The sequence below is a fragment of the Physcomitrium patens genome, chromosome 18 (genome assembly GCF_059467195.1).
Source record: "Physcomitrium patens ecotype Gransden chromosome 18, ASM5946719v1, whole genome shotgun sequence".
NCBI classification, from domain to species: Eukaryota; Viridiplantae; Streptophyta; class Bryopsida; order Funariales; family Funariaceae; genus Physcomitrium; species Physcomitrium patens.
The window spans coordinates 14,194,637-14,207,177 of record NC_143427.1 but is presented as its reverse complement, the minus strand read 5'-3'; positions in this window follow the sequence as shown (position 1 = coordinate 14,207,177).

The window sequence follows — 12,541 nt, the reverse complement described above, 5'->3', positions numbered from 1 at the left end:
TTTTTATTATCATGATGTAATAAATTTGAATCATGTAATGTAATAGTAGTAGTTGAAAACTACTTACAAAAATGTAGGAGCTAGAAGATCCATCTAATAGATGGAATTCATATCATAAAAGAGTCATGAATCTTTTTTCATCAAAGGTATAAACCAAGAGAGAGTACTCTGAGATAGAAGTACACTTATGAAATCAATTTGAGTAAATCTATTAGGATACTGGAAAAGATATAACTATAAATAGAACTTCACTTATTGTAGAAATCTTTGGAACTTTGATCTTGTTTTGTCAAACTTTTCTATAATACTATCTTTGCCTCTCTCATACTTGTAGAAGCAAGACATTTTTCATTTACTTGTGAACTTGTGAAGGACATGAACTAGAAAAAGATACATAAAATTGAAAAATTTGTATAAAAAAAAAATAAAAAAAATAAAAATAAAGTAGTACGTATATTAAAAAGTAACTAGAATGGTTGTTACCAAAAGACAACAAACCTAGACTCTTGAATCTAGACTAGAAGCAAGAAAGGAATTGACAAGAGTAGAAAAGACTTCACTATTGCCTCTATATATACTATCTTACTAGGAGTTATGTTGCGATGTTCTATAGGACTTCTAATATGTATTGACTTTTCAAGACACATGCTTTAGTTTACAAGACAAGTTTTTTATGTGTGTACCACATAATTAGCTTGTTCTTTAAGCTATCAACATGTGTGGCATATGATTAACTTGTTGACCACGTTTCTAATCTAAAGAATCAGTTATAAACACATATAAAGTCAAAGCACTTTCTATGAGGCTTTTAGGAAGCTACTATAGAAGATATTATGGAATTAATCTATTTTTACCTACTTTTATTTAATCATGTAGATAATTATTGGTTTACATGTATATGTCCGTGATATTATCCTACCTTCTAGAAACAAGTTCCATGAGAAGTGATCATCATATGTTGAAGAAATCTAAGATGCGGTAAATTGTATTTAGCACATACTTTGATCTTTGTTCTTTTTGAAGATGGTTGATAGGACCTTTCAATCATCAATAGTGTCTTATACTAACATAGAAAGACCACCCAATTATTTGATCATTGTTAAGGTCTTCATAAATTTCTTCAAATAAAATATTTGGAACATTATCATTAATTGTTCCTATGTCTAGTAAAATCACCAAATATTGGGAGTACCTTCTAAGGTCATGATACTAAACGCATTGTATCTTGCCATCTATTTAAGAAAAAACATGTCATTCTTAAGGATCTTCATCTCAATTACGTCTTCTGAAAGGTTGTGACAATTGGAATGTCTTGTTCGGTAGGTCAATAAATGAAGGCTCTTCAGTCGAATCCACTGGTTGTTAGTTCTCCATTTCTTTAGTGTCACAAATACAAAACAACTCAAACAAGGATAGAAAGTAGAATGTTATCTAGTTTAGATCTTGTTTTTGTTATAAGGAAGGTCTTTCATCTTGATTTTGATAGATGTAATTGATGAAAAGCCTCCACCTTCTCTGCTGCATTTGCAAGATTCTTTATTGGCTCTCATGTACGTTCAGTAATATCATATCAGTACCAATGTATAAGATATTCCAACCTATTTTGGCGTTGCCTTGAGTCTAGAATTTCTTCTACTTCAAAATTTTTATTATTATCCACATCTATAGGAGAAGGTAGAGCTTGTCTTCTTCTTGGTATGTTTATAGTTTTATATGATTCAAGAAGAAACACGTTAAAGACAAGATGGATTTTCATTGAGTCCTATAAATGTAATCAATAAGCAACTAGATTAATTTATCTACAAATAAGAAAAGATCCAAGTCCGCAATAGTCTAACTTATGACAAGGACAAGTAGTCTTGATATTATGACAAAGTAACCATATCTTGTCACCTACATTAAATTTTCATTGTTCTTTTCTACAGGCATCTGCATTGATCTTTTGTTGTTCTTGAGCTTCTTTTAATTTCATCTTTATTGTTGCATATATCTCAAACAAATGATTTGCCTAATCTTATGCCATAGGATTATCAACTTTTGAAAAGACAAAAGTATCAAGTTGTAGATGGTAATCATAATTGATAAAGAAAGATGTTTGTTGCATAGGAAAATATATCATATTATTATAAGCAAACTTTGCCAATGATAAGAGGGTTCTCCAATCGTCTTGTTGATAATTGATGACACCTTAAGTATTGTTCCAAACCTTGGTTTACATGCTCTATTTGTCCATCATTTTGACGATGAAAGGTCAAAGATAGCTTTATGTCTATCTTTAAAATTTTAAAAAAGATTTTTCAAAAGCTTGATATGAATTGAATCTTCTTATCCAATATGATATCCTTAGACAATCCATGATATTGATAGAAATTGTCTAGGAAAAGCTTAGTTATTTCTTTGTAAGTGATAGATTTTGTACATCGTAAAAAATATGCCATCTTTGTAAAACGATCTACTATTATAAGTATAGAATCATATAAACTTGAGATTGAAAGATCTATGATAAAATCCATAGAAATAGAAGACCATGGTTATTTTGGAATAAATAATGGCTAAAAAAATCCATAAAGTTGATGATGATAAGTTTTTGATCTTAAGCAAACATCACATGATTGAACAAAATCTTTGTACACCTTTCATATTTGCAGCCCCCAAAAATCTCTAAATATCAGTTCTAAAGTCTTATTGTATCTAAAATGTCCAACTACTAGAAAGTTATGGCATGCTTGAAGAACACGTAAACATACTTCTCTTTTTGGAACATATTGGCATCCTTCAAAATAAAGTAGGTTATTTTTGAATTTGAATTTGGAAGCATCATAAGACTTGGAAGAAGGATTCTTAATATCAAGAAGAAGAGGATTAGAAGACATACTTGATTGAATTTGTTTGATAAAGGTTGAATCAATAATCAATATTGATTTCATTACTCAAAGATGAAAATGCTTGGGCTTTAAGAAAATTATTCTTTGTTGATCAAAAAATATATTTCCTTCTTTTATAAGATAAAAACGTCTAGAGAAGGCATTGGACTAACCTTGTTGTTTTTCAGATCGATATATGATCTTGAAATCAAATCTTTATAAAAACATGCTCCAACAAGCTTGGCAAAAATTCAACATACATGTTGATATGAAGTATTTGAGATCTTGTGATTTGTATACATGGTGGTTGGACTGAAAGCACCTTCAAAATAATGACACCATTCTTAAAAAAAATCCACAATTACAAGAAGCTCTTTATTGTGGATCTCAAAGTTAATCTCGAATATTGAAATTTTTTTGGAATGAAAAGTTAATAAGTAAAGCTTATCATTTGTTCCCATTTGTGATAATATGGCATCCAAAATAAAGTTTGATTTGTCTATTCCTGTAAAGAATGCCTTAGAAAAGTCAATGCAATACAAAATTGGTACAAAAACAAAGACTATCTTTAATGCTTTAAATATTGCTTCCGCTTCTTGATTCCACTCAAGTTTGTCTTTACTAATTAAACGTGTAAGTGGAATCACAACTCAAAAAAAGTCTTTAATGAAGATCTGATAGTAGTTAGAAAATCCTAAAAAACATTGGACATCTTGTATTGTTTTTGGAATCTTTCGATCCATAATAGTTTGAACTTTCTAAGATCCATCATAAGTCCATTATTTGAAATGATGTAACCTAAGAAGTCAACTTGAGTAGTGTGAAATACATACTTTTTTATCTTGGCATAGAGTCCTACATCTCTTAGTTTTTGTAATACATGATGAACATAAAGTTCATATTGTTTTGTATTTTTAGAATAGATCAAGATGTCTTCTAAATAACAGACAACAAAATTGTCTAAAAAATCTCAAAAAAAATCATACATAAGATGTTAAAAAGTTGTTGGTGCATTTGTAATTCCAAAAGGCATGACATTAAATTCAAAATGTTCGTACCTAGTTTAAAATGAAGTCTTTTATTCATCTCCTTTTTTGATGGATACCAGATTATATGTTCCTTGTAGATCTATTTTTGTATAGATCTTAGCTTGATTCAACTGATTAAAAAGTCCAAATATTAAAGGTAGTGGGTACTTGTTCATGATGGTGATCTTGTTGAGTCCTTGATAATTAACACACATCCACAATGATCAATCTTTTTTCTTTACAAATAGAATTGAAGTTCTTGCTAGAGATTTGGAATAGCGTATGAAGTTCTTGGTTAGATTCTTTTTAATATACTCCTTGAGTTCAACCAACTCATTTTGTGATAAATTGTAAATTGGTCCAAATGGCGGCTATGCTCCTTCTTCAAGATCAATTGAACAATCATAGGAATCATGTTTTAGAAGAATATCCATATTTTTTTTTTCAAATAGATCTTGAAATTCTTGATATTGACTTAGAAGGCCACTTAAAGTCTTTATAGCATTAGAAATGGATGTGGCATAAATGATACAAGATGATCTTTCTTTTGCAACATGCAAAAAAGTTCTTGTACTTACAAACAAAGGTTTAATTGTACTAGACTTGTGATTTTTTACTTAATTAGCTATACTCTTAATTATACTTTTAGAAAAATCAAGAGTACAAGAAATCCAAACTACGCGAGGATTATATTTTTTTAACCACAATAAGACTAAAATGATTGGATTAAAAGGAGATCTAATGATATTAAATACCACAAAGTTATTATGACCATTGATTATTACTTTTATAGGAAGGTTTTTGTGAGTAACATCTTCAAAAGACAACAAACGACTATCTATGACTTCTACATGAATCAATTTAGTTTTCTTCACTAAAGATATACTAAGTCTATTAGCAAATTCTTTATCTAAGAAAGATGTTGAAGCTCCTGAATCTAACAAGGCAAAAGCTTTGTAATATTTAGATCCTAAAATAATATTTAATATAAAATAAAGAAAAAATTTTGAGGAGAGAATAGGACCTTCATTAGGTATTGTACAAGGTTCTAGCCACATGGTCCCTATTATAATTAGACAAACTTATTTTCCAATATATTGTCTTTTTTGTTATTCGAATTCTTCATTTTATAATTGTGTTGCTTCTTTAGATAATATTAAGTAGTAAGCTTAGATTCTCCATAATATAAGCACAAACCTTTCTATTGGCAACAAGATTTTTCTTGCTTAGTAAGAAATTTGAAACATACTGCATCAATTTGCATATCCTCTACTTTCAAATATATGTGTGTGAGGAGACATTGGTGTTGCCATTGAATTGTAGTAATGTTGAGGCACTCTTGTCTGGCTCTCAGATCAAATTTCAAAAAATTAATTGTTATACTTCACAGCAAAGTCAATGTCAAGGACAAAGACTTGATGAGGGAAAATATACACAAAAAGGCTATCTCGATATAATAAGTCAAAATATAAACAAGTATGTATATTAAAAGGAAACTGGAATGGCTATTGCCACAAGACAAGAAACTAAAGACTCTTGAACCTGGACTAGGAGCAAGAAAGGAGTTGACAAGAGTGAAGAAGCCTTCACTCTTGTTTCTATATATACTCTCTAACTAGGGGCTACGTGGCAACGTTCTATAGAATCTCCAATATGTGTTGACTTTGTAGGACACATGCCTTGACTTACAAGGCAAGTTTTTCTACGTGTGGGCCACATAGTTAGCTTGATCTTCAAGCTAACAACATATGTCGCACATGGCCAACTTGTTGACCACGTTTCTAATCCAAAAAGTCAATTAAAGACACCTATGAAGTCAAAGCAGCGTCTAGGAAGTTTCTAGGAAGCTTTCATATTAAATATTATAGAATTAACTTACTTTTATCTACTTTTACTTACTTCTACCTATTTTTATATGTAATTATTAGCTTACATGATTATGGCCGTGACATTACCCCCCCCTTCTAGAGACGAGTTCCATGAAAAGCGGTCATCATATGTTGAGGAAATCTATGATGCGACGAATTGTATTTGCCACATACTCTGATCTCTGTTCTCTTCGAAGATGATTGATAGGGCCTCTCAACCATTGATAGTGTCCTATACCAGGGCGGGAAGACTACCCAGTTATTTGATCATTGTTGAGGCCTTCGTAACTTCCTTCGAATAGAATATTTGGAACACCATCAGGAGTTGTTCCTACCTCTAGCAAAATCACCAAACATTGGGAGTCCCTTCCCAAATCGTGATACCAAACGCATTGTATCTCACCATCTATTCGAGGAAGAACATGTTGTTCTTGAAGATCTTCATCTCGATTGCGTCGTCTTGAAGGTTGTGACAATTGTAATGTCTCGTCCCGTAGGTCAGCAAACAAAGGTTCTTGAGTTGAATCCGCTGGTTGTTGGCTCTCCATTTAATTAGCATCACAAATGCAAAGAAGTTACAAACAAGGATAGGAAATTGAATGTTATCTTGCCTCAATCTTGTCTCTTTTATAAGAGAGATTTTCATCTTGGTTTTGATGGATGTCGTTGATGAAAAACTTTGACTTTAGCTGATGCATTTGCTAGATTCCTGGATGGCTCTCATGTGCGTTCACTAATATCATATCCGCGCCAATGAACAAGATATTCCAGCTTATTTCGGCGCCGCCTTGAGTCTCATATCTCTTCCACCTCAAATTCTTCATTATTATCTACTTCTATAGGAGGCGGTGGCATTTGTCTTCTTCCTTGTATATCCACTGTCTTATATGGTTCAAGAAGAGATACGTGGAATACAGGATGGATCTTCATTGACTCCGGTAGATGTAACCGATATGCAACTGGGTTGATCTGTTCAGAAACAGAAAAGGGGCCAAGCCTACGATAGTCCAACTTGTCATAAGGTTGAGTAGTCTTGATATTGCGACGAAGTAGCCATACCTTATCACCCACGTTGATTTGTGGTTGCTCCTTACGATATAGATCTGCGTTTATCTTTTGTCGTTCTTGAGCTTCCTTCAATTGTGTCTTCATTATTGCATGTAACTCTGACAACCGATTTGCCATATCTTCTGCTGCACGATTATCAACTTTTGAAAAATCAAAAGTATCAAGTCGTGGATGATAGCCATAATTGGCAAAGAAAGGTGTTTGTTGCATGGAAGAATGTACCGTATTATTATATGCAAACTCTACCAATGGCAGAAGGGTTGTCCAATCATCTTATTGGTAGTTGATAGTACACCTTAAATATTGCTCCAAGACTTGGTTTACGTGCTCTGTTTGTCCATCAGTTTGAGGATGGAAAGCCGAAGATAGCTTTATGTCCACTTTTAAAATCTTGAAAAGGGTCCTCCAAAATCTTGACACAAATTGAGTTCCCCTATCCGATATGATATCTTTAGGTAATCCATGATAGCGATAGATATTATCAATGAAAAGCTTAGCTATTTCTTCACCTGTGATAGATTTTGTACATGGCACAAAATGTGCCATCTTGGTGAAACGATCTACTATCACAAATATAGAATCATAAGATCTTGAGCTTGGAAGATCTATGATGAAATCCATAGAAACAGAAGACCATGGTTGTTCTGGTATAGGTAATGGCTGAAGAAGTCCGTAAGGTCGATGACGAGGAATTTTTGATCTTGAACAAATATCACATGATTGTACAAAGTCTTTGACTGACTTCCACATTTGTGGCCACCAAAAATCTCTTGATATGAGTTCCAAAGTCTTATTATATCCAAAGTGCCTTGTTGCTGGAAAGTCATGACGTGCTTGAAGAACACGTAAACGTGCTTCTCCTTTTGGAACATATAGGCGTCCTTCAAAATATAATAGATTATTCTTGAACTCGAACTTGGAAGGATCATGAGACTTGGAAGAATTATTCTCGATATCATAAACAAGAGGGTCTGAGGACATACTGGACAGGATTTGCTTGAGAAAAGTTGAATCAACAGTCAATGTTGATTTCATTGCTCGGAGATGAAATTGCTCCGGTTTCAAGAGGACCGTTCTTTGTTGCTCAAAAGCTGCATCTCCTTCTTTTGGTGCAAAATAAGAACGTCTAGATAGGGCATCGGATAAACCTTGTTGTTTTTCTGGTCGATAAGTGATAATGAACTCGAATCTTGACAAAGACATACTCCAACGAGCTTGACGACGATTCAACACGGGTGCTGACATGAAATACTCAAGGTTCTTGTGATCCGTATACACAGTGACTGGACTAGAAGCGCCTTTTAGATAATGACGCCATTCTTGAAAGGAATCCACGATTGCAAGAAGTTCTTTATCGTGGATCTCATAATTGATCTCGGCTGCTGAGAATTTTCTTGAATGAAAAGCTATCGGATGAAGTTTGTCATCTGATCCCATTTGTGATAAAACTGCACCCAAGGCAAAATCTGATGCATCTATTTCCATAAAAAATACCTTGAAAAAGTCAACACGATATAAGACTGGTGCACAGACAAACGATGTCTTCAAGGCTTCAAATGCTGCTTCCGCTTCTTGATTCCATTGAAATTTATCTTTACTAGTCAAGCGTGTAAGTGGAGCTGCAACTCGTGAGAAATCTTTGATGAAGATCCGATAGTAATTGGCAAATCCCAAGAAACATTGGACATCTCTTACCGTCCTTGGAATCTTCCAATCCACGATTGTTTGGACTTTCTTAGAATCCATCATGAGACCATCATTTGAAATGATGTATCCTAAAAAGTCAACTTGAGTAGTGTGAAATACACACTTTTCCATCTTGGCGTACAATCCTGCGTCTCTAAGTTTTTGTAATACTTGACGAACATGTATTTTATGTTCTTCGACGTTCTTGGAATAGATCAGGATATCGTCTAGATAGCAGACGATAAAAATGTCTAAGAATTCACGAAATACATCATTCATGAGATGTTGAAAAGCAGCTGGTGCATTCGTGAGTCCAAAGGACATGACATTATATTCAAAATGTCCATACCTGGTTCGAAACGTAGTCTTCCATTCATCTCCTTCTTTGATCCGTACTAGATTATATGCTCCTCTTAGATCTATTTTTGTATAGATCTTAGCTTGATTCAACTGGTCAAGGAGTCTTGATATCAAAGGTAATGGATACCTGTTCTTGATTGTGATCTTATTGAGTCCTTGATAATCAACACACATTCGTAAAGATCCATATTTTTTCTTTACGAATAGAATTGGAGCTCCTGCTGGAGATTTTGAATGGCGTATGAAATTCTTCGCTAAATTCTCGTCAATATATGTCTTGAGTTCAGCCAACTCATCTTGCGATAAACTGTAAATTGGTCCAAATGGTGGCTGAGTTCCTTCCTTGAGGTCGATTGAACAATCATATGGGCAATGCTCAAGAAGAATATCTGCATTCTTTTTTTCAAAAACGTCTTGATACTCCTGACATTGACTTGGAATGCCACTTGAAGTCTTTACGTTTTCAGAAATAGGTGCAGCATAAATAGCAAAAGTTGATCCTTCTTTTGCTGCGTGTATAAATGCTTTTGCACCTATCAGTACGGGTTTTACTATACTAGACTTATAATTTTTTACTTGGTTGGTAGAACTATTAATAACGCTCTGGGAAAAGTCAAGTTTACGCGGATTCCAATCTATTCGAGGGTTATATTTTTCTAGCCAGGATAAACCTAAAATAACTGGATTGGACGGGGATTTAATTATGTTAAAAGCTATGTAGCTATCATGACCGTCTATTGTTACTTTTATAGGATGAGTTTCATGAGTGACATCTCCAAAAGACAAGAGACGACCATCTATGACTTCTACATGTACTGGTTTAGGTTTCTGTATAAAAGGTATTTTACGACTTTTAACAAATTGTTCATCTAAAAAACATGCTGAGGCTCCCGAATCTAATAAAGCAGAGGCTTTGTAATTCTTAGGTCCTAAATATAAGTCTATTATAAAACAAGGAGAGGGTTCTGAGGAGAGGATAGGACCTTCATTAGGAATTGTACAAGGTTCCAGCTGCACGGTCCCTATTGTAGCTGGACGAATCCGTTTTCCGACATGTTGTCTTCTTTGACCGCCGTACCCCTCATTTTATAGTTGCGTCGTTTCTTTGGACAATGTTGAGCAGTGTGCTTAGGTTCTCCGCAATATAAACATAATCCTTCTTGAGGACGACGAATCTTTTCTTGCTCAGTTAGAGGTTTAAAACGTACCGCGTCAATTTGCATGTCTTCTACTTCTGAATGTACGTTTGGCAAAGATGTTGATGTTGCCATTGAGTAATAACGTTGAGGTTCCCGTGAATGATTTTCGGATCGAAATTCAAAAAGTCGATTATCATATTTTACTGCAAAATCGATTGCTTGACTCAAAGTTTGAGGATCAGGTAAGTTGAGCATCAATTTCTTTACTTCCTATTGTAATCAATAAAGAAATTGACTGATGAGTGCAGCATCATCCCACTTGATGTCAATTTCAAGTTGTCGAAATTGTGAAGCATATACTGTTACTGAGCGATTTCCTTGTCGTAGAATTCAGATCTTATTTGTTGCAACACGAGTTGCATCGTGTTCACCATACATAGATCGAAACTCCGCCAAAAAAGCTTTCAAATTGTCCAATATTGAATTTCGTTGTTCAAGAAAAGACGAAAACCACGATAATGCAGAACCAGAAAGTAGAGTGCCAATAAACCTGACTTGTGATCCTGGAGTTGGATAGCTTTGCGGTTGAAGTTCAATTGCCAATTGCACTTGATTGATGAACCCTCGAAACTTTGATCTCGTACCATCAAATTTCTCGGGTAAGGCAATGCTTGGTTCTTTAGTGCTTATAGGGTGTTGTACAATTGGAGAAGGAACGTGATTTGTTGTAGATGTTGAAGCAGCTTCGATCATCTCTATATCTCCACTTTCTGCTATTCTTGTTCTTTCTTGTGTTGGTGAATTGAGTTGATGCATCGCAAGCATTAACTCCTTCATTTGCTCTTGCATTTCTGCCATTGCACTCTTCATTTCAACAAGCTCTGCCATAATGACACTAAGAAGAAAAATTTGTTTGATATTGCTCAAGACAAAAGAAAAGAAAGACTTGATAACAAAGAAGATACTAAGAACAATATCAGTTTAGAAGTGGGTAATCCGCAAACTTCTAATACGCTTATGTCTTGTCAAGAGAAAGGGGTAATCCACTCTTACTCAAGAAAAAACAAAGCTCTGATATTGTAAGTGTACTCTTGTCAATTTGTCAAGGACAAGAACTTGATGAAAGCTAAAGAGTAAGTGAGACTTTTCTCAAAAAGAAATAGGACAAAATAGAAATATGTATATTAAGAAAGAAACTGGAATGGCTATTGCCAAAATACAAGAAAACTAGAGACCCTTGAAACTAGACTAGAAGCAAGAAAGGAGTTGACAAGAGTGAAGAAGCCTTCACTTTTGTCTCTATATATACTATCTAACTAGGGGCTACGTGGCGACGTTCTATAGGACCTCCAATATGTGTTGACTTTGTAGGACACATGCCTTGACTTACAAGGCAAGTTTTTCTACGTGTGGGCCACATAGTTAGCTTGATCTTCAAGCTAACAACATGTGTGGCACATGGCCAACTTGTTGACCACGTTTCTAATCCAAAAAGTCAATTAAAGACACCAATGAAGTCAAAGCAGCGTCTAGGAAGTTTTTAGGAAGCTTCCATATTAAATATTATAGAATTAACTTACTTTTATCTACTTTTACTTACTTCTATTTATTTCTATATGTAATTATTAGCTTACATGATTATGGCCGTGACAATAGTACACCTTAAATATTGCTCCAAGACTTAGTTTATGCGCTCTGTTTGTCCATCAGTTTGAGGATGGAAAGCCGAAGATAGCTTTATGTCCACTTTTAAAATCTTGAAAAGGGTCCTCCAAAATCTTGACACAAATTGAGTTCCCCTATCCGATATGATATCTTTAGGTAATCCATGATAGCGATAGATATTATCAATGAAAAGCTTAGCTATTTCTTCACCTGTGATAGATTTTGTACATGGCACAAAATGTGCCATCTTGGTGAAACGATCTACTATCACAAATATAGAATCATAAGATCTTGAGCTTGGAAGATCTGTGATGAAATCCATAGAAACAGAAGACCATGGTTGTTCTGGTATAGGTAATGGCTGAAGAAGTCCGTAAGGTCGATGATGAGGAATTTTTATCTTGAACAAATATCACAAGATTGTACAAAGTCTTTGACTGACTTCCACATTTGTGGCCACCAAAAATCTCTTGATATGAGTTCCAAAGTCTTATTATATCCAAAGTGCCTTGTTGCTGGAAAGTCATGACGTGCTTGAAGAACACGTAAACGTGCTTCTCCTTTTGGAACATATAGGCGTCCTTCAAAATATAATAGATTATTCTTGAACTCGAACTTGGAAGGATCATGAGACTTGGAAGAATTATTCTCGATATCATAAACAAGAGGGTCTGAGGACATACTGGACTGGATTTGCTTGAGAAAAGTTGAATCAACAGTCAATATTGATTTCATTGCTCGGAGATGAAATTGCTCCGGTTTCAAGACGACCATTCTTTGTTGCTCAAAAGCTACATCTCCTTCTTTTGGTGCAAAATAAGAACGTCTAGATAGGGCATCAGACAAACCTTGTTGTTTTTCTG